Source organism: Silene latifolia, chromosome 7, assembly GCF_048544455.1.
Source record: "Silene latifolia isolate original U9 population chromosome 7, ASM4854445v1, whole genome shotgun sequence".
In the NCBI taxonomy this organism is placed as follows: domain Eukaryota; kingdom Viridiplantae; phylum Streptophyta; class Magnoliopsida; order Caryophyllales; family Caryophyllaceae; genus Silene; species Silene latifolia.
The window spans coordinates 46,219,147-46,242,775 of NC_133532.1; positions in this window are offsets into that span (position 1 = coordinate 46,219,147).

The window sequence follows — 23,629 nt, forward strand, 5'->3', positions numbered from 1 at the left end:
CGGCCTTACTCTTGTTTGGCACGAGCCTCTCCACAGACTTCGGGTTTGATGGTTCGGTATGGCAACCCACCCTTTAAACCAAAACCCTTCTAAATGCACTCAGCATCCCGTTATAATGCTTGTATAAATATGTAAAACTTACGTGATCACCATTCCAAAACAAATCATGACGAATTTTCAAAAATCAAAACCCAATTTCAATCAAGAATTTCGAAATGGGGCCTTTAATTAGCACAAAATCCGGTCAAAACTCTGTCCGTTTGTCGTGTCAAAATTCGGGCCACAAGCCCATTTCAAACCTCACCTCGAGTCCACTCCTACAACTACACTACAGTTGGCTAGGACACACATTTTCAAAGACCTTGTCTTTCTTCAAAACTCACTCAACACAAGTGGCACAAACCCACTTCACGAGTCAAAACTTTTCCTCTTTTAGCAAGTTTGATAGAATGGTCGATCGTGTTTTGATTCGTCGCCAATCTCTTATCCAGTTTCCAAGATGCCTGGGTCAAGTGATGATACGAACCTCCAGCAAATTCAAGAAAGTAATGATCGAATCCTAGCCGCGATAGCCCAAATGCAAATTACCCAAGAACAAACCTATGACCGCCTTGAGCTTATCGAAGGCCGTATCTTTGATGTAGAGGGAAAGCTACCTCCCCCTAAAGGTGGAGTGCTACAATTTTCCGATGATGAATCTAAAGATGAGAATCCTGTCCTAGGAACAACCGCAGCTGAGAAAAGACTCCAATACCTAGAGGAGCAATTGATGTACCTTAAGGGGGATGACATTTACAGGGAGAACAATCGTAAGTATGAAGCCGTCAATTCCAAATTGCCCACTAACTTTAGCATGACGGATATCCCTAAGTTTAAAGGACATGAGAACCCTTTGAACCACATCCGCGCTTTCAAGGACTACATGTCTATCAAAGGCATCAAACCCGAGATGTTCTTAAGGATCTTTCCTTCATCTCTTGACACCATCCCAAAGCAATGGTTCTACACTTTAGATCACAAAAAGGTCGCTACTTGGGAGGACGCCGCCATCGAGTTCTCGAAACAATACGCGGATAATGCCGAGATCCAAGTCAACATGCGCACTCTAGAGGTTCTTACCCAAAATGACAAGGAAGGATTCACCGACTTTCTAAGTAGGTGGAGGAAGACTAGTACCCAACTAGTTGAACGCCCGGATGAGGCTACTCTTGTAGAAAAGTTTGTGGACAATCTCAAGCCCGTATATGCCAACCATTTGAGATATCAAAACATCAAGACCTTCAAGGACTTAACTGTACTAGGGACACGAATTGAAGACGACATCCGTAAAGGACTCTTGTCCAAAACGGTAGGTCGAGGACACCAAGGGTCCACAAGTCGTTCATACGGCTCTACTAGCAAGACCGACGAAGTTAACCTTCTCGAGCCATCCAAGAAAACTAGCCCACCAAGGAAGTTCACAAACCTTGGGGACACATACTCCAACGCTCTAAAAAGGCTAATGAAGCAAGGTAAACTCCAACCCATTGGGCCTACTCCCGAACCTGAAAGGAAGTCCAAATTCTGGGATGAAAATTCCTACTGTGAATACCATAGGGGCAAGGGGCATGACACAGAAAAATGCTACAAGTTGAAACACGTGCTTCTGGATATGATTGAAGATGGTCGACTTCCAATTCCACCAGGAGGTAAGCCCAACAACACTCAGAATCCTCTTGGAGTTCTAGTGATTACAAGTGACGAATCTACCTTAGATTGCTCACATCTCATTTCTCCCACCGAAAATGAAATTCATGCAATTGAGAAAGAAAGACTCTACTCTACCATCTCCCCTACCATTTCCGACTTCATCGCATGGGCAAGGAGTGTAGATAGACAAGTGTGGGAACTAGAAAACATGGTAACGACCTTACGCGATCCCAAGGCAACGCCTAAAGAACGCGTACCATTGACCTTCTCTCAAAATGCCACTATGCAAGAAGTAGTCGCAGTGGTCGACAAGCTAGTCGATCAAATCATACAACTAGAAAGTGACATCATGAGGATGAAGGAACTAGCTGCAGTTAATGGGGTTTGGGCCGATGACGACGAGGACGAGTATCTCATCGAAAACTCCTTAGTCAAAGAAATAGTCCAAAATGGCGAAGACCAAGATGTGGATCACCTAACTCGCTCGGGTCGTCCATACCAAAGCACCACTCAAAACGGTCCAACCAATGTCATCACACCAAATGACAACGAAGACGACCCCACTGATCATTTGCTCAAGCAATTACAGAAAACCAAGGCTGATCTTTCAGTCTGGCAACTAGTGGCAAGCTCATTTCCGCATCGCCAAGCTTTACTGCAAGCTTTGGCCAAATTGAATGTAGCGCATAACTCTACTCCCGAAGATGTAGTCAACTTGGTCTTCCAAGAATCACCGAAGCTAAGTAATCCTATTACTTTCTCAGATGAAGACCTGCCACCTTTTGGCGCTAGTCACAACCTTGCTCTATACATCACCGTCATTTGTCTAAAGAAGAATGTGCCAATGACTTTGGTAGATGATGGCTCCGCGGTCAACGTCATACCCCTCAAAACGGCATGCAAACTAGGCATGAAAGAGTCGGATTGGACTCCCACCAATCAAGGTGTACGTGCATACGACGGTACACGACGAAAGGTGGTTGGACTTGCTAGCCTAACCATAGCCACGGGACCAATCGAGCGAAAAGTCAACTTCCAAATAGTAGACATCGAAGCTTCATTCAACATACTTCTGGGAAGGCCTTGGATTCATGCTTCCAAAGCGGTAACATCCACCCTTCACCAAAAGATCAAGATCCCACTCAATGGCAAAGTTGTGACGATCACTTAAATCGCTATCAAGGCAATAATTGAGAAGCAATCAAACAATCAAGTCCTTGCGGATCCCATATACGAACTTGGGGGCTTCCAAAGCGTGAACGTTATAGAAAGTGAGTTGGCACCCTTATACTATAATCCCTACTCTAACTTGGTGGTCAACCACATACTCAAAAATCAGGGATACTTCCCTGGAATGCCTTTGAACCCGATTCGGAAGAACACCTTCGCGCCATACAAGAAAGGCAACTCATCGAGAATACCACTTGGACTAGGGTACAAACCCACAACAGAAGAAGTTCTCGAAATGCTTGCCCAAGTCCAAAATCGCAAGTATGTAGGAGTCCAAATGAGGCCATATCTCCCCACCTTAAATGGATACTTCGTTCAAGAAGGAAGTTCAGAACTCTTTCACGGGTTTCCCGAACCTTGGCATTACCTTGAGAGGAAGTTAGCCGGAATCGAGATCTTTCACGATTGCTACTTCATCCCTCCAGAAACGGTTCCTACCGTCAAAACCCGTCAAGCACCTTGCTTAGACGAGCAAGCTGTGAGCCTCCTGTTTGGAGAGGACCGATTTGTTAAGGCGCGCAGATGAGATCATTACTACGATACTTCAAGACGATCGCTTCAACCCCACCGCATTGATCACGAAAATCGACACAAAGCGGAGAAAGGATGGAGAAAATCAATCAAATGGACCAACAATCAAGGAAGACTCTTCAAGCTCACCACTTTGGAGAAGGAGAGATGTTCAAAGAAGAACCGAAGACGACGAGTTCGAATCGAATCGAGTCGGAGTCAGAGTCAGAGTCTAGAGAAGTCATTAGAGAGTCTACTCCTGTCGTCATCCCCACTCCCTTCGTTTCTCCTAGCTTATTTTCAAGTAGTCACAGTAGTTCGGGAAATGCCCCAATTACTATCCCTTTACCGCCACTGACCATGGATCAGTTGGCTTCTTTGTTTCAACTTTACTCGAATCTTAATATGAATAAATCAGGTTCTGCTTACTCTTTGCGTTATCTTGAGTGCAATTCTGTTTATGATGATACTGAGGATGACCAAGACCCGGACTTGACCGAAATACCTCCCTACGTAGCCAAAGAAATACTACGGGAAGGGGAAGGGGGACCAGATGAATGAGGACACCGAACCCATCAATGTAGGAACTGAACTAGAACCCAATGAACTTAGGATAGGGACTACCTTGAGCTCTACCGAACGGGCCGACCTCATAGACCTCCTAAATGAATTCAAAGACGTCTTCGCTTGGTCCTACAAAGACATGCCAGGGATCGACAGGGATATTGCCGAACATAGAATTCCGATTAAGCCAGGTTTCAAACCCGTGAAATGAAGCTTCGACGAATGAGAACATAGTGGGCTCTAAAGATTAAGGAAGAAGTTGACAAACAATTCAAAGCCGGGTTCATCAAAGTTTCCGAGTATTCTGACTGGGTAACTAACATAGTACCCGTACCCAAAAAGGATGGGAGAATCCGAGTTTGTGTTGACTTTAGGGATTTGAACAAAGCGAGTACAAAAGATGACTTCCCTCTGCCTCACATCGACATATTAGTGGACAATACTGCAGACCACGCATTACTATCCTTCATGGATGGATATGCGGGTTATAACCAAATCAAAATGGCCATGGAAGACATGCATAAGACCGCGTTCGTCACCCAATGGGGAACCTATTGCTATACAGTAATGCCGTTCGGATTGATCAACGCCGGAGCTACATACCAACGCACCGCAACTACACTCCTACATGACATGATGCACAAAGAAGTTGAGGTATATGTAGATGACATGATCGTCAAATCCAAGGAGAGAGAGGGACATATTGCGAACCTTCGCAAGTTCTTCGCAAGGCTACGGAAGTACAACATGAGACTCAATCCTCAGAAATGCACATTTGGGGTAACATCCGGCAAACTCCTAGGATACGTCGTTAGCCAACGAGGTATAGAAATAGATCCTTCCAAAATCAAAGCTCTGATTGAAATGCCACAACCTCAAACAGAAAAAGAAGTCAGAGGATTCCTGGGAAAAGTTCAATACATAAGTCGATTCATATCGAAACTTACGATGATTTGCGAGCCTATCTTCAAGAAACTCAAGAAAACAGACCACACCATGTGGGATGATGATTGTCAAAAGGCGTTCGACCGAATCAAGGAGATATTGGCTAAACCACCAGTGCTCATGCCACCACAACAAGATCAACCTCTTGGTTTGTATCTCACGGTAACCGAAACCGCCATGGGTGCCATGCTAGCTCAAACCGTAGGAAGTGAAGAAAGAGCTATTTACTATCTAAGTAAGAAGTTCTTGGAATACGAGTGCAAATACTCACAACTCGAAAAGACATGCCTCGCTCTTGTGTGGGCAACAAAGAAGCTACGTCACTACATGCTTAGCTACTCCGTCAAGATATTCTCCAAAATGGATCCAGTCAAATACCTCTTCGAGAAACCCGTCCTCAACGGACGCCTGGCAAGATGGACCATGATGCTCTCGGAATTTGACCTCAAATACGTGCCACTGAAAGTAATAAAGGGTCGCGCCGTCGTCGAATTCTTCGCAGAAAATCCCATCAACGACGCACAAACCATAGATACTTGGTCATTTCCCGACGAGGATATACTTCAAACAGATGTAGACTCCTGGGACCTATACTTTGATGGAGCATCAAACCTAAGAGGATTTGGGATAGGAGTGTTGCTCATTTCTCCTGAAGGTGAGCATACACCGATTGCTGTCAAACTCGACTTCGAGGTGACAAACAACGCCGCAGAGTATGAGGCTTGTCTAATTGGACTACAAGCAGCAGTAAGCTTAGGCATCAAAAACCTCCGAGTGCATGGAGATTCGTCACTAATCATCAACCAAGTTACGGGATCCTGGAAAATCCGAAGTGAAAGCCTAGCACCCTATCAGGCTAGGATAGACCAAGTCGCTCAATTCTTTGATCACGTAACCTACTTACACCTACCTCGAGAAGAAAATCAATTTGCAGACGCTCTTGCGAAACTTGCATCTTTGATAAACATGCCAGATTACATGATGGAAATGCCTTTGTGTATCGAACGACGGTCGGAGCCGGCTTATGTCCATCAAATTACCGATGAAGAAGAAATCGCACAAGAACCCTGGTTCCAAGCAATCCTGAACTTCAAGCTTAATGGTACCTATCCACCAGATATGGACAAGAGGGGACAACGAGCTATACGCCTATTGTCTTCACAATACGTTCTCATGCAAGGAGAATTATACAAAAGAACACCTCTTGGTGTAGTCCTACGTTGCCTTGATCATTCACAGGCACGAAAGGTGATGGAAGAAGTCCACGACGGAGAATGCGGTCCTCATATGAGTGGACCTATGATGGCAAAGAAAATCACACGTCTAGGGTACTATTGGACCACAATGGAATCCGATTGCATCAAATATGTGAGACATTGCCACAATTGCCAAATCTTCGGGAATGTACAACATGTCCCTCCTTCGTTGCTCTATACGATGGCATCTCCTTGGCCATTCTCCGCATGGGGAATTGACATAATTGGGAAAATAACCCCAAATTTAGGAACCAGGAGGTCACTGTTTCATCCTAGTAGCAATTGACTACTTCACCAAGTGGGTAGAAGCGGCTTCCTACACCGCTCTTACGGCCAAAAATGTAGCCAAATTCATACAAAATAACATCATCTGCCGATATGGTTGCCCGCATGAGATCATTAGCGATAATGGGTCCCACTTCCAAGCCGAAACCGAACAATTGCTAGCCAAGTACAAGATCAAGCATCATCACTCATCGCCCTATAGACCACAGACTAACGGCGCGGTAGAAGCGGCTAACAAGAATGTCGTCACAATCCTCAAGAAAATGACCGACAATTATAGAGATTGGCCAAGCAAAATACCCTTCGCTTTGTGGGGGTATCGAACATCCGTCAGGACGCCCACTGGGGCTACTCCTTTCTATTTGACTTACGGCATGGAAGCCGTACAACCAGTCGAGCTAGAAATACCATCCTTGTGCATCCTACTAGAGAGTCAAATCCCGGAGGCCGATTGGAAGAAAGATAGATACGAAGAACTCATCCTCCTGGATGAACGTAGGCTTCGTGCCTTACATAATGTCCAAACATATCAAGCACGTATCAAACGAGCTTTCAACAAAAGGGTTAGGCCAAGAAACATCAAAGAAGGAGATTTAGTTCTCAAATCGGTCGAGCTCTTTTACCATGTCGACCCAAGGGGAAAATTCAAACCTAATCGGGCCGACCATATCTAGTCAAATCAATACTCCCAAGGGGTGCGGTTAGAATCACAGACCTAGACGGGAATGAGTTCTCAAACCCCACAAATCTCGACCAACTGAAACGATACTATGCCTAGAATAGGAACAAAAACGCGCCTCGCGTAAACCTACGTGTCGCTCTTGTGGCACTAAATAAACGGCCCCTGGCCCATTTGAATGTCACTATGCTCTTGCATCTTGGCAAACTTGTCATCCTCATATCATCAAACAAACTAAATTCGCACCTCCCGAGTAAGCAAAAGCTCATGCTTATTTTCTATGTTCATTACAAGCTCTTGCTTCGAACAATTATTCTTTTACATTTACTCGAACTACGCGCAAGGGTTTGATTTCGCTTTTTTTAAGTGAATACGTAGGCAATCCTTCACAGGATTCAACCCACCATTATATTTAAAATGTAAATAGAAGGACATTTGCATTGCATTTGAAATTCGACAAGAATAATTAAAGAAAATCACAACGGTTTCATAACCACTTAACCTTTTTATTTCATTCAATTTCTAATAATAATAATACGGCAAATAATAAAAATAGACTAGGCTAGGATTCTAAAAATCCCTCCTTTCTTATTACAACAATAATAATAATAATCAAATAATAAATAAGACTTGGGCTATTCCTCCATCTTTCCCTTGCCCTTGTCGTTCTTGTCATATTTCTTGTCACGACCTCGAGCCGGGCGCTCTTGCACCACTTCAGACCTAATCACCAACGGTCTTTCTCGAGGCCCGACTCTTCCATTCTTGCCAACCACCATCTCTGCGCGACAGAGTAGTCTTCGATTTCTTCGAAGGATGAATGACTTGGAACCCGGCTTCTTCCTCTCCTTCGATCGATGCTTCTCCTTCTCTTTCTCTCCCTCGCACCTTGTAGTCAACGGGCTCGCGCTTCCTCGATCTTCGCGCTCTTCCGAAGTTGCGGCCTTCCTCCACCTCAGATAAGAGTCCGACACCCACAAGGCATTGGAGGAGAAGTTCAAGAACCACATGTTTCTTTGGGCCCACTTCATAGCCCACTCTCTTCGGCTCTCTGTAGTAAGCGCCATAGCGATCTGCATGAACGGTGTCAAGCCTAGGGATCGTCTGCTTCAACCCAACTTGCCTCATCAATCTCTCAGGAAAGATGCATACCATAAACTCCAATCCAGGAATGCGCACGGACCTAGTAGGATCCAAAGAAGACACTCCAGTGACAGACTTGAGGTGCCACCACGGAACGACCCACCTGATCAGCGGGCCATCATCATTCTTCAGCTTGTTCTTCCAATAATCGCAGACCCGGGTGAAGTCCACCATGTACACCGTGTCCTCATCGAAATCATACGGGCATGATAGGAAAGTGCATGAACTGGGGGCTCGAGCAATCGGAGCCGTTCCATAAGCCAAACCTACCAAAAAAAAAAACAGGTATTAGACACCCGCAAACGAAAAAAAAAAAAAAAAAAAAAAAAAAAAAAAAAAAAAAAACGAAAAAAAAAAGGGAAAGAAAGAAGGGTGTCTTTTACCTGTAGGATAACGGGACTCCCCAAAAATGGAAGATCGCGGTTGGATTTCCTATTGTCCAAGCCCAAGATAATCTCCCCTAAGCATAGACAAGTGGGCTCTGCGCGACTCCATTTGCTCAATAAGACCCAATAGACGGGGATCACCTCTCAAATCTTCATCAACATGTCCCTGAAAGACATAAACATGAAGCAAACAGAAGCCAAATGCTCTCCTCCTAGCAACATAAGAGACAGTAGGGTCGGCCCTGTTGATGAATCGGTCTATAAAATCTAGCATCCTCACGCCCTTCTGAGTAACGAGACGATCTACCTCAAGTCTAGTAAGTCCAAGCAAATCTCTAAACTTGCTCTTATACCCTTGAGCAGTAGAAGGGATGGCAGGTAAATGTTCGGGGTCCCACCCGCCAATAGCAGCAATTTCCTCCGGAAAAGGACAAATATCACCTCCTGGGAACGCAAAAACATGATAATTTGGGTCCCAATAATCAAGGCAAGCATCCAAGAACGGTTTTACAACCTTAATGAGTTTCAAACTCAACAAAGACCCAAGGTTATAGGCACCCATGTCATGTTTCTCAATATTCGAAAACTCATTAGTCCATTCCTTCAAGCGAATCTCTAAGGTATTCATGATGATAATTTTCTCTTGAAAATTTATTGGGAGTTTTTATGTGTGAATCGACGAAGAAGAGACGGAAAAATTATATGATTTAAAGCTTCGTCGACGCTTCTATTTATAATAATTGCTTTTTTCCAAAAATCCGTCGAACCGACACAGCTGGGAACAAAGCGCGGCACTGCTGCGCCTCTTCAAAGGGACGCACTCATGCTGCGCCTCTTCCCCTCTCACTTCTGTGATTTCCGCGTTTGGATCTTTCCTAATTCTATAAACGAATAATTTCCTATTCCTACGGGATTTTATTTTGGTAAATCCGAGAAATTTACCACGCTTCAGGTTTCCTTAATCCGCAAACGCGCATTTCGAGGCGACATCGACATTTTCCGCCATTTTTCTCACACTTTTATATTTAGTTTTCATTTTAATTCTTTTTTATTTCAACATTTACTTAGTCATTTCATTTTCTTAATTTCTATTTTTTCCATTTTCTAACTTATAGATTTCTCTTTTTCTTTTTTTTTTCGGGGTAACCCTCCCTACCGTCCGGTCATTTCCGACAAAATTTTTGCATTTTCACGTCCTTTCGAGTCTCATTTTGCACTAATTAAAGGCCTTATGTGTATATAAAAATGTATGTGTTACGTGATTTTCTATGTAAATTTCGGGATGACGGTGTAAACCGTTGTCTACCAAACCCGTTCAAAAGCTAACCCGCAGTACAAATAACACAACCCAAAGACAAAAGGCACTCAGGCCGTCGTATATACAACAAAAAAAGCAAATATACAAGCAAACTGGGGGCTTCGCCCCAAACAAGTCCAAATGTGCAACTGGGGGCTTCGCCCCAAACAAATCCAAATCCAAGTAAACTGGGGGCTTGCGCCCCAAACAAATCCAAAAATGTTCAAAATCAAGTCTACAAAACCACGCAGACTACTGCTGGGCACCCTCCAGCTCGGCAACCCTCGCCATAAGAGCGGCAATCTCGGCGTCCCGAAACTCGAGCTCCCTTGACAAACGAGCCGTCTCCTCCCGAGACTGGGTCAACTCTCGCTCCAGCTCACGATCGGCCTGTGGACAACAAGAAATTGGCTCATGTCAATCAATTCAAACAAAACTGAAAAAACCAAAAAACAAATGAGGTTCATACCTGACGACCTCGACCGCCGACGAGTGCCTCGATGGCCGTAGCTCGTAGCCGGTTGGCCACCCTCCATAGTGCCACAAACCGAGATGGCGCGACCTGCGTTTCAAAAGAATTCTCAGTAAACTGAACAAGTTCAATCAAATGTGTTCTTACACGAAAACTATGCAAAATAAGAACTCACCCTCCGAATCAGATGCTGCCAGTCATCTAGGCCAGCATCCGTCACAGCCACGTCAAAGTCACGCAGCTCGGAGATCGTCGTCCTCCCAGTAGCGTCAGTGTACTCGAGGGTCTCGGGGTACTCTGGGGGCTCGATGCCCGCCGCCTCAACCTCCTGCAAAGACAAATGGCTCTCGTTAGTCGATGATCTTTCGTCGCGATTCTCGAAAATCAAAATCCAACAAGAAACAAAAGATACTCACCACTACCGGCCAATACGCCAACCTCCCGTAAAGGAACGCCGAGTAATCCTCGTCAGGGAGAAGAAGGTCGTCGCCACTAGCACCAGCCAAGTCCGCCTCCCTCTCAGCCTCGGAAGGCTCCTAAACATCGTCCTAGGAGGATCGACGGAACCGTCAACGCACCCCGAAAACACCGACGAGCTAACCGCTCGCCCGGATACCACACAGACCCATCGACGTCCACAACAAGAAATGACTCGAGCTCCTAGGTCGAAGGACCTCGGCCGACAAAAGGAGGCGCTCCAGCGTACTCCGCCCAAGGTCTGGGCACCCACTGCGACAATATAAAGGCAAAGGTCATTCCTATGATCAATTTAAAACAAAGTATGAGAAGAATAAGTGCATACAAATAGGATACTCACGCTGCTCAGCTGAAGAGCGTTCACATCCCGCCGGTAGACATTGTGAGAAGAACGCTTGCTCTTCGTCCGACATGACCCAATCCCTCACCACGGGGTAGGCCCTCTCCAAATGCCGCTCCGTCCTCTTGGGCGCGAGGCCCGGAAAGTAAGAGTACACCCACGCCTGCAAAGCATAATAATCAATGACGATCTGTCGGTCGTCAATAAAGAAAGAAATTGACTCCGGCCTAAAGGAAGGTTCATACCTCCAACAAGAGCCTGTGTCCGACGGCACCAGGAGAAGTCCCCTTCTCCATCAACTCCGGACGAACCATGGCCCTCATAAAGCGAGATGAGGACCGCAAAACCAGCGATGACCCGGTCCCCAACGCCCTAGGGAGCTCGGTCGTCGAAAGAAAGGGGAGAAGCTTCGTCGACAGCCTCTCACCCTTGTCTCCGAGGTAAATCGAAGACAAGAACCACCAAAGCCACGTACGAGCCCTCTCGCTCACCAGACAAGGAGGGGGAGCCGTCTCCCTCCCATCGATCACCACCGATGCCGGGGTCTTCCCCGCAAAGTAATCTCGAACGTAGGTACTGGGTACCAAACCCGGCACCGCAACAGCCTTCGGCGACGTTTCCACCGATCAACCTCCTCGCCTCGGCCGAATCCGCCCTCATGCCGCCTCTCCGGCCACACCATCTCCTCGGTCCCACACGCGGACCGTAAATCATGCCGTAGTCCTCCAAGGTGACTCCCACCTCACCAAAAGGCAAGTGAAACGTGGAAGTCGTATCCCAAAATCGATCCAAGAAAGCGCGGACCAGGCTAAGGTTGGCCCGCAACTTCCTCTTCACGATATCCCTCCGGACACGAACCAGAGGACCGAACGCTCCACGCTCGATCATGGCTCTCTCCTCCGCCGACAGCCGCTCGTAGTGCTCCATCGCCGTCGTGTACCCCGAGAACGACCGGATGTTCCCAGCCTCCTATTATGATTCGAAATAAAGCTATCTTTAGTTTTGAGTAAATTTGAAAGGAAATTTGAACAAAGGTAGAAAGGGATAGGTAATGAGTTAGGGAATTCCTATTTACCAAGCTCTTCACCGTCCTGTAAGACAAATGACCCTCTGCAGCCCACACAAGGTGCCTACTCTCCCAGGTCTCGGCCCACGCGGAGCTCCTCTCGGTGACGACCCCCTCGTCCAAGGTGGGCCCGTCTCGGAATCTCCTCCTCATCAGCGGCCTCCTCCTCGGGAACCTCGTCTGCAGCAGCCATCACCGCAGCGGTGAAGGCCTGCTCCAAAGCCTCCTCAACAACAGCAGCGTCTACATCCATGGGATCCCTCCCAGAAGTAGAAGCATCGTCACCTGCAACGTTAAAGCAAATCCAGGCCGCATCATATGACGACAAGCCTTTGTTAAGAAATTTTCGAGCCTTCAAGGCCCGGGAATTCCCCATTTCTGGCCATCCTTGGCCATGTTCTCACCAATTCAATCACTCATGTGACAAATTGGGTCAAGTCAAGTCCGAGTCAAAGCCTAGTTCCGGGTTCAAGTCGAAAATTCGCGAAAGATTTCGCTATAATGGCGGTTATGCCCTAGAAGAGTGTCCTGAAAAAGTTGTCACAAACCAAACTTCCAAGATGGTAGAAAGTTTACCCATCATCCAAGGGTCCCAAATATCAAATTTCATCACAAATGGGCAATCCTAAGGCCATTTTCGAAGCAATTTACGATCTAGCTATGAAACCATCCCAAAATTCGCTCAAGGGCTCAAAACTCGATGAAAATTCAAAGCAAATACATGGTTATGTTCCTAACATTACCTATTATCCATTCCTAGCATCAATTTGGCAAGACAAATCCATTTGGGGGAAAAGCCCCAAATTTTCGATTAAAAGGGTCGAAAACCCTAATGTTCGCGGCTCAAAATTCGACAAATATGGAAGATTAATGCAAGATTAAAACACATACCTCGATTAGTCATGTTTAAAGCAAGCTTTTGAATCAAACCTCGACGAAAATGGTGAAGATTTGAGAGAGAAATTGCAAAAATTATGTTTCGAATAAAATGAACATAAACCTTCTGACTTTCGCGGTTTTACGCAGAAGTCTTGAATTGGGAAAAGACGCAAGAAAGCGCTGCGCCTCTTCCAAGAGACGCAGCTCTTGCTGCGCCTCTTCCTTTGTTTCCCTCCATATGGATTTTCAAAAACCCGTTATGAGTTCGTTATTCGTGGGCCCATCTTTGGTGCGCCTCTTCCTCGATGACATTTTATCATTTTGGTCCGTTTCGACGATTTTCTTTCGTTCCGCCCACGTTTTATCCAAATACGACAATATTTTGCAGTATCGTCCAAATTCATTTTATCCCGCGCAGCATATTTCGCAGATATTGTTCGAATTTTTATCCAAATAGCAGAGTATTTTGCGATCGCTCACTCAAGACTTTCTTTCTACGACAATCAAGATGTTCCCGGTCGTCTATCCGCAGCGCAGAGTATTTTGCAAAGATCGCTCACTCAAGATTTCCCCTACGACGATCAAGATGTTCCTAGTCGTCAATATATTCCCCAACAAGAGTTCGCTTGAGACCGACGCAAGCAGATTCAACCTCCAAATTTCGCCGAGTTCGCTTGAGACCGACGCAGCGGATCCCCGGCAGCTTTCTACCGACGTCCTGCTTTTTTTCAATATTTCTTGTTTCCCCGCGAAGTTCGATTACATCTCGGTATGATCTCTTCTTATGGCTGGCGAGCCTCCTCACGTAGTCTAATGGACTTTAAACGACCCTCCCGATAGTCGACGGACTCTAAAATGTTCCCGACGATAGGTCCTTGGCTCAGACCCCTTGAGCCGCCTCGCGTCGCCATAGTCGTCAGGTTGTAATCTTCGATTGACCTGATGGCTATACTTTGACTTTCGCCTTGTCCAAGCCTCAGTCAAAGTGGGGGCTCAGAGACACCTCGTTTCCGCACCCCTCGCAAACCACCCGGTGATGATTGGGCCGCATGTTTGGTTCGCGGAACGATTTGTGACAATTCGTAAGATTATCGTCAAGTGATTGCTCAAATATTAATGTCAACCTCTTAGTTGTCATCTACGTCCCGATACGGTCGTTTTGGCGATAATTAGAGTACATTCGAGTCCGGTCAAAAGCCGTCTCCATTTTCGATAACTGTTAAATCCCGAGTCAGAATGTTCTGGAATGTTCCGGATATTTCTATTCCATATTTCTCAAATTTTATCTTTTGGCAAATAATATCCCGTAATATTTACATAAGATATTAAAGATAATCGAATTAATTCCGTCCTACCATAACTTAAACACGGAAATCTTTCTTAAGCGGAGGAAACCTCCACGGGAATAGACGCAACGGCAGTCTGCGCGCTCTTCCAAGAGACGCAGGGTCGCTGCGCCTTTTCCCAGGCCCTTCTTTGCATGATTTACGTATCTTTTTTATATCTTTCCGAGATTCACTTCCAAAGAGTCTCCGAAACCCTATTCCTTCACGTGATTAGTATAAATAGGAGCTTTCGTTCCTCATATTTCTCACGCGAGTGTCCGCCCTTCTCTTCTCCCTTTGCATTCTAGACTTCGTTCTTACTAATTGGTGCCTACGTGCTTGGACTTCCGACCACGTAAGCTCGGATCTTTCCGGTACCAGCCTCTCTCCGTTGCATGACCGACCAATTTGACCACTACACTCAATCAATCTAATTAATCAACTTGTTAAATCGTTTTCCTCTTTCGAGGGCACTCTTTCCTTGCGTTCGCGTCGAGCATCACTAATCGATCTTCTTAGTTCTTCTCGTTCCGTCAACATGTAAGTCTGAGGGTGTATTAATCTCTCTTTTATTTATTGTATTTTATTATTGTATAACAATTGTAAGGTTTATGTCGAAAGTACCTCATTAAAACCGATTTCTAAAACCGTCTTTAAAACCTTTTTGCGGATTTCCGGTGAGACGAGAGATCGCGTCGAGAAAAGACGCAGCAACATTGCCTCTTCGAAGGAGCGCAGCACTGCTGCGCCTCTTCGTGAGGGCCGCCGATTCTCGCTTCTTTTCTTCTTCCTCCGTCCTCTGTAATTCGTATCAAATTTATTTCTTTTGTTTTGTTCGTCTGTTAATTCTTCATCATGATAGTTTAATTCATATGTATATTAACCTTCATCATTAACATGTTTTAATCGTCATAAATCCGACTCAAATCCCAAATAATCAATATTTGCGGGTTTTTCGTCATTAAATTCAATTCGAGTTTTAGAGATTCAATTCGTTCATGCTGAGTTTCTGGGATTCATTGTTGATATATTTTCACCTGTTTAGTCATTAATCCGTCGTCAATTCATCATGTTTAGTTAATAATTCGTTTAGTTAGTTAGTTTAATTAATCATTCATTAACATCGACCCTTCACATAATTAATCCGTTTATTTCCGTCTCATCCATGTTTTACTGTTTTATAACCTCAATCATATGTAAATAATCTGCTAATAACTTTCATCCGAGTCTAAAATCGCAATCAATCCATTAATTTACCAATTAACATTAACGGTTTGCGATTAAAACTTCGACGAAACTCACCACTTGAATGACGCAAAGAATCGCTGCGCCTCTTCCAAAGGGCGCAGTGCTCTTCTGTTCCAGATGAGTTCTGTCTCAACTCCTTTTACGCTTTGACGTAGTTTAATTAGCTACGTATTAATCAACTAATATTCGTATTATCACCTTCTGATCTGTCGTGTTTTATTCTTATTTCTTTTTCTTAAATTATCCGTTTTAAAGGTATTTTCGACATAAATCGCCTATCCCATGTAATCGATGTAATTTTCATTATTGTAATTCATATTTATTGTATTCCTTTTATCATTTGTATGTTTTCACATGTAAATCAACATTAAATCCTACTTCGACCCAATTGTATGCTAAACTATTTGTCAACCGACTTAGTAAATTCTCACATGCTAGGATTAATCTATGGATGTTGCATTGCATGCATATAGCCGACGATATATCAAGTGCGAATAACTTCCCTAATCATTAGTAGAGGCCGCTATCGAGGCGGGCGGGATTAGGTGTTCGATCAAAAGAGCTTCCTAATACGTACCCTCACCCCTTACTCCAGATCTCCGTGAGCACCCGTGTTCATTGGCATCCACGAGAGTCATTCTAGACATAGAATGCTAAGGGTAACGATTGCTTAGTGTTCATGTCACTACTTTGTGTCTTGACATGACACGAGGTATTCGAACGGTTCCAATTTCCCATAAAAATTGGTGGCGACTCCTTACAAAATGCAAACGCTTGTTTTCGAGCCCCTTCACCAAGCGCCCCCGTGGGCGGCCCGCTGTCCACAAGCGCGTCCCTGGCTGAGTGGAGTCACTTGCGGGAGTGGCTTCACGCCCATTATTCGCCTTCCGTGGAACCCGCCACAGAAGGGATGTGCACATTAATTGATTTAGGTTTATCGCTCGACGGAGATGAGCGGGGATTAGGTGGGAACGGCTGCGGCCCCCCACTGGCGGCGTGGAGTGACCTGTTGTGATGGGCACTCTGGCAGGGCTACACACTTTAGTGTGTAGTCAGTATTGAGGAGTTGGTTTGGAGTTCGGAGTATATGTGTGACGATTGAGCTGTGTTGCTTGTTGTGTTCCTGGATTATATAAATTCTGTGATTAGTACTGACCCCGTTTATTGTTTTAAAAACTATGGTGATCCATTCGGGGATGGTGAGCAGTTGTTGAGCAGGTATTGTAATACTACGGTTTTATGAGTCTCTAGGTACTCTATCGAGTGGGCCTTACTCTGTCGAGTAAGGGTGTTTTGCAGTTTTAAATAGTTTCTGACTTGTTGGGTACTCGATCGAGTAACGTTGATACTCGATCGAGTAGGGGGCCACTCGATCGAGTATGTCAGCTACTCGATCGAGTAGCCGGTTTACGGGGAGTTGATTTGTCGTGTTTTGTTTATAATGCGATTTAATATATAAACACCTCCGTCACTTTCTTAAAACACTTTTACAAACCTAATTACGTTCAAAGAGAAAACAAACTACGTTGTTCGCATCAATCGCATTATTGGCAAATCCCGGAGCTTGGAAGGTCGGAATTCGTCTTTCTTTTCATCTTTGTGATCCTTGCGTCGAGGGTAAGATCTACGTACTGTTTTTATGGTTTTTCGTTAAAGTTAGTTAAACCCTAGTTTGGGGGTTTGGGGGTTTAGTCAAGTTTCTTGATTGGTAGTAATGGTATGATCGTATGTTAGGAGGAGGATTCGTAGAAGAAGCCTTTTGATATCAGCTTTTGAGAACGTCTGACTGTTTTGTATTCCAGGTAGGATTTTCCTACTCAGTATTAGTCACATGATGTGTTGACTGTGATTGGTGATTGTTGAATATTATCATACTCGTATTGTGACAGTTGTTGGTGGTGATTGCTGTATAGTAGTTGTGATTGTTTGTATCTGTATGTGTTCTTCGTGGCGCGTCCCTGGCTGTGTGGAGTCACTTGCGGGAGTGGCTTCACGCCCATTATTCGCCTTCTGTGGAACCCGCCACAGAAGGGATGTGCACATTAAGGGATTTGGGTTTATCGTTAGGATAAGATGAGCGGGAATTTGGTGGGTACGGCTGCGGTTCCCCACTGGCGGCGTGGAGTGACCTGTTGCGACAGGCACTCTGGCAGGGCTACACACTTTGGTGTGTATCCAGGAGTTGTGGAGTTGATAATGGAGTTTGGAGTATGTGTATGACGATTGAGTTGTGTACTTGTTGTATTCCTGGATTATATAGATTGTGTGATTAGTACTGACCCCGTTTTATTGTTTTAAAAACTGTGGTGATCCATTCGGGGATGGTGAGCAGTTGTTGAGCAGGTATGAGTAGAGATACATGGGCTAGCTGGGATGAGTCATCACTGTAGTTAGAAGAGTCTTCCGCTGTTGTCAGAGATTGTGTTTAGTTTTTAGACTTTTGATTTGGAGAACATGTATTCGTACTTTATTAGTTTGGTTTCCGGAGTGTAATCGTTCACTTAACTTTATTATATTTAAACTCTGTTTCGTTATTGTCTTATGATTATCATTGCCTCGGGCAACCGAGATGGTAATGTCTTCATACCTGAGTGGTCCTGGTAAGGCACTTGGAGAATGGGGGTGTTACAAATGGTATCAGAGAGACGATCCTGAAACCTGTAACCAATGAATCTAATGAACATAGAGAGTCAATTAAAATGAACCCGGGGTAAAGGTTGTAGGAGCTAATGCAAAGGCTTGGGAGACGTCCTAAAGTCGCGAACTCGCCCTACAATTTTGAACCGGTAACATGGGAGGGGTGTATGTCAAAGTCGTATGTGGCGTTTGATAGCTTGTATGTGAATGTGGAGGTATATATGTTAAGAATTGAAGGATGTTGGGAGTAGAAGATTGATATGGTGATTGAAAAGTTAGTAAGGTGTGTTTGCATGTTATTTGTATAAGAAGCATGATGGTTGTTTATTATGTGGCATTTGATCACATGAAATAGTTGTTTTATTGATTAAATGAGGAATTGTGTAGAATCGCATGTTTAGTTATATTATAATGTTGAGTTATAAAGTTGCATAATATGTTGGGATATGAGAATAGCATGCGGGTAATATATATGAGCTAGGTACTCGGTCGAGTGGGTCTGACTCGATCGAGTGGGTATTTAACGTTTTTATAACCAGAATCGTGTTTTTAGGTACTCGATCGAGTATATAGGGCACTCGATCGAGTAGGGGGTCACTCGATCGAGTAGCTGTGCTTCGAGTATGTTAGAGATCAGAAGGTCTGTTTGGGGTCTGAAGTCGGGGCACTCGATCGAGTATGATGGGCACTCGATCGAGTAGCCTCTACTCGATCAAGTAGGATAAGGCACTCGATCGAGTGTGTTTTGGGCGGCCTGTTTTCGTGTTTTGGGGTATAGTACGTATGTTTATATCTACCCCTTTTCTTATATAGTTTCAAGATGCCACCCAAGAGAAACGCGTTGTATGCGAGAGATGAGAGCATGAATATCGATGATATAGTTAAGATGTTGGAGCACCAAGATGCTCTTACAGACGCCCTGAAGAGAGTGGGGAAGGATAAATATGTTGATCACTCTAAGATCAGTCTTCACATAGCAAGGTTCAACCCAAAAGAGTATAAGAGACCGGGGAGCCAAATCTTCTTGATAGTTGGCATCGTGAGATTGAGAACATTCTGGACCTGGTACACTATCCTGATGAGATGAAAGTTGATCAAGCTGCGTTCTACCTGAGGGAAGCGGCTGGTGAATGGTGGGATAAGGTAAAAGTGAGTGCTAGGGAGATATATACGAAGTAGGGTCTACCTGCTATACCTTGGGAAGAGTTTCAGAGAGCTATGAGAAAGGAGTTTGTACCTGAGCATGTGAGGAGTAAGCTGAGGGAGGAGTTTGATGGGTTTAGGATGACATCTGACATGTCGGTAACTGAGTACTATCGATAGTTTAATGAGAAGTCTAGATATGCCGAGGACATGGGTTTGAGTGAGGAGAACCTAGCGCTGAGATTTGAGAGGGATTTGACACCCAAGATCATAGACAAGTTACCCGTGGGAGTACTTACTGATGTTAAGGAAGCTTATGAGAGGGCTGGGAGAGCTAAGAGGTTGGTGGAGATGGCTCGGGAAAGAGGTGGTGAGAAAAGAAAGTCTGAGAGTGAAGGTGTTGGCCATTCTAACTACAAGAAAGGCAACTACAGTCAGGCTAGAGCGTTTTCTTCTGGTTTAGGGTTCAGTGCTGGGGCTTCCTTTGGGCGTGGCCGTGTGAGTGGTAGTGGAAGTTGGGGGACGACCTGCTATGGTTGTGGTGGTGTAGGCCACAAGAGACATGAGTGCACGAGTGCACCTGGAGCTTTTCAGAGACCGGCTCAAGGGAGCTATTCTCAGGGTCCGACACAGAGTTATGCGAGTAACAGACCAGGTGGGTCATGGTCTAACCGGGGAGGTCAGAGTAACAAGGGTGGAGGTAACCGCAACGACGGTAATTCTTATCAGAGGCCAGCTACGAACAACAACAACAATAAGGGGTCGGGTGCTAATCCGACCACATCAGCCAGTACTGTCCAGGGAGGTGGACAGAAGTCCAGTGGAAAGCTTTTCATGATGGACAAGAAAGCAGTTGAGGACGACGCACATGTTATCACTGGTACTTTTCTTGTTAAAGGTATTCATACCTTTGTTTTGTTTGATTCAGGAGCATCTCAGTCGTTTGTATCTTCGAGTCATGTTAAACAGTTGGGTTTGAGGGTATATGAGTCTGTAAGTGAGAAAGTTTTTATACCTTCAGGTGAGTCTGTATCTTGTGGGAAGTTGTATAGGGATGTATCTATGATAGTTGGGCAAGTTGATCTACCTGTAGACTTGCTAGAATTTCCTTTAGATGGTTTTGAGATGATAGTCGGGATGGACTGGTTGGGAAAGTACAAAGCTAAGATAGACTGTCATCAAAATAACGTGTCTTTGAGAGGTCCTAAGGGTGTTAGTGTGTCTTATCGTGGGTTTCTAGTCAAACCCAAAGTTAAGTTGATTGCAGCTGTAACCTTGAAGTCCTATCTAAGGAAGGGATGTCCTCTGATTTTGTGCCATGTGAGAGATGACCGGATAGAGAGTCTGACGGTTGAGCAGATACCAGTAGTGGGAGAGTTTGCAGATGTTTTTCCAGCGGAGATTCCGGGGTTACCACCGAAAAGGGAGATAGATTTCACGGTTGAGTTGAAACCGGGGACGGGGCCAATCTCTAAGGCACCGTACCGGATGGGTCCTAAGGAGATGGAGGAACTCAGGAAACAGTTGGATGATCTGATAGAGAAGGGATACATTAGACCTAGTGTATCACCGTGGGGAGCACCAGTCCTTTTTGTGAAGAAGAAGGATGGGAGCTTTAGGTTGTGCATAGACTATAGAGAGCTGAACCGAGTGACGGTGAAGAACAAGTATCCTTTGCCAAGGATAGATGACTTGTTTGATCAGTTGAGTGGTGCATCAGTCTTTTCTAAGATTGACTTGAGGTCGGGGTACCATCAGGTGAAGATTAAAGAAGTGGACATACCAAAGACAGCTTTCACGTCGAGGTATGGCCACTATGAGTATGTGGTGATGCCTTTTGGATTATCTAATGCACCGGCTGTGTTTATGGATTTGATGAACAGAATCTTCAGACAGTTTTTGGACAAGTTTGTGGTGGTGTTTATCGATGACATCTTAGTCTACTCCAAGACTAAGGAGGAGCATGAGGAGCATCTGAGGATGGTGTTGCAGACCTTGAGGGAGCATGAGTTATATGCTAAGCTGTCTAAGTGTGAGTTCTGGTTAGAGAGAGTTGCTTTTCTGGGGCATGTGATCTCTAAGGATGGGGTAGCTGTGGATCCGGCAAAGATTGAGGTAGTGACAAGGTGGGAAGCACCAAAGAATGTTGCTGAGATCAGGAGTTTCTTAGGTTTAGCTGGGTACTATAGACGGTTCGTGAAGGATTTCTCTAAGAATGCTAGACCTATGACAGCTTTTATGAGGAAAGAGAATAAGTTTCGTTGGGATGCGAGTTGTGAAACGGCATTTCAAACATTAAAGAAGCGTTTGACCACAGCTCCTATCCTAGCATTGCCTGAGGGGATCGAGAACTTTGAGGTTTATACAGATGCCTCAAAGAATGGGCTGGGATGTGTGTTGATGTAGAACGGTAAAGTGATTGCCTATGCTTCTAGGCAATTGAAGCCTTATGAGGAGAACTTCCCTACACATGATCTGGAGTTGGGTGAAGTGGTGTTTTCTCTCAAGATATGGAGACATTACCTTTATGGAGCAATCTTTAAGATATTTTCTGACCACAAGAGTCTCAAGTACATCTTTACTCAAAAGGAGTTGAACATGAGACATAGGAGGTGGATGAAGCTGATTGGCGATTATGACATGGAAATTATCTACCATGAAGGGAAAGCCAATGTTGTTGCAGATGCTTTGAGTAGGAAGAGTGTACATTCTTTGTGTACATCTTTATCTTTAATGAGGTTGAGAGATGAGGTAGCGAAGTTTGGGATACATATGATACAGAAAGGAGATGCCATGGGAGATTTGACAGTACAGCCTGATCTTTATGATGATATTCGAGGTAAACAAGCGTTGGATCCTAAGGTAGTTGAGTGGAGAGCTGGAGTAGAGAAAGGGACAGTGTCTCGATTCTCTATTCATACAGATGGTAGTTTGAGGTTTGATGGTCGATGGTGTGTACCTACTGATGAGGAGCTGAAAAAGAGAATCATGACAGAGGCACATTGTACTCCATATTCAGTACATCCAGGTGGTGACAAGCTATACAAGAATTTAAAGAACACGTTCTGGTAGCCTGGGATGAAGAAAGAAACAGCTGAGTTTGTGGCCCGTTGTTTGACATGCCAGAGAGTTAAAGGGGAACAACGACGACCACAAGGTAAGATTCCGTCTTTAGAGGTACCTGAGTGGAAGTGGGAATCCATTTCTATGGATTTTATCGTGGGTTTGCCGAGGAGTCAACAGGGTAACAACATGTTGTGGGTAATAGTGGATCGACTGACCAAGTCAGCTCATTTTGTGCCAATGAAAGATACATGGACTAAGGCACAATTAGCTATGGCTTATCGAAAGAACGTGCTAAAGTTGCATGGAGTCCCTAAGGACATAGTATCTGACAGAGATGCGAGATTTATCTCAAGGTTTTGGAAGGAGTTGTAGGAATCTTTGGGAACAACGTTAAAGATGAGTACAACATTTCATCCTGCGACAGGCGGTCAGACCGAGAGAACGATCAAGACTCTGGAGGATATGTTACGAGCTTGTGTGATGGACTTTGGTGGTAGCTGGGAACAGAGGTTGGATTTGATAAAGTTTTCTTACAACAACAGCTATCTCACTAGTATTGGCATGGCACCATTTGAGGCCTTATATGGGAGGAGATGTAGGAGTCCAATTTGCTGGGAAGACAGTGCTGAGGCAGTGGTTCTAGGACCAGAGATGGTACATGAGATGGTTGAACAGATTAAGATGATCAGGGAAAGAGTGAGGGCGGCTCAGGATAGGCAAAAGAGTTATGCAGATCTACATCGCCGGGATATAAAGTTTCAAGTTGGGGACAAGGTTCTTCTGAAAGTGTCTCCTATGCGTAGGGTTATGAGATTCGGGAAGAAAGGCAAGCTGAGTCAGAAGTTCATAGGGCCTTATGAGATCTTAGAACGGGTTGGAGAGGTTGCTTATCGATTGGCTTTGCCAGCTGCGATAGAGAGGGTGCATAATGTGTTTCATGTATCTCAGTTGCGGAAGTATGTGAGTGACCCATCACATGTGTTAGAGGCAGA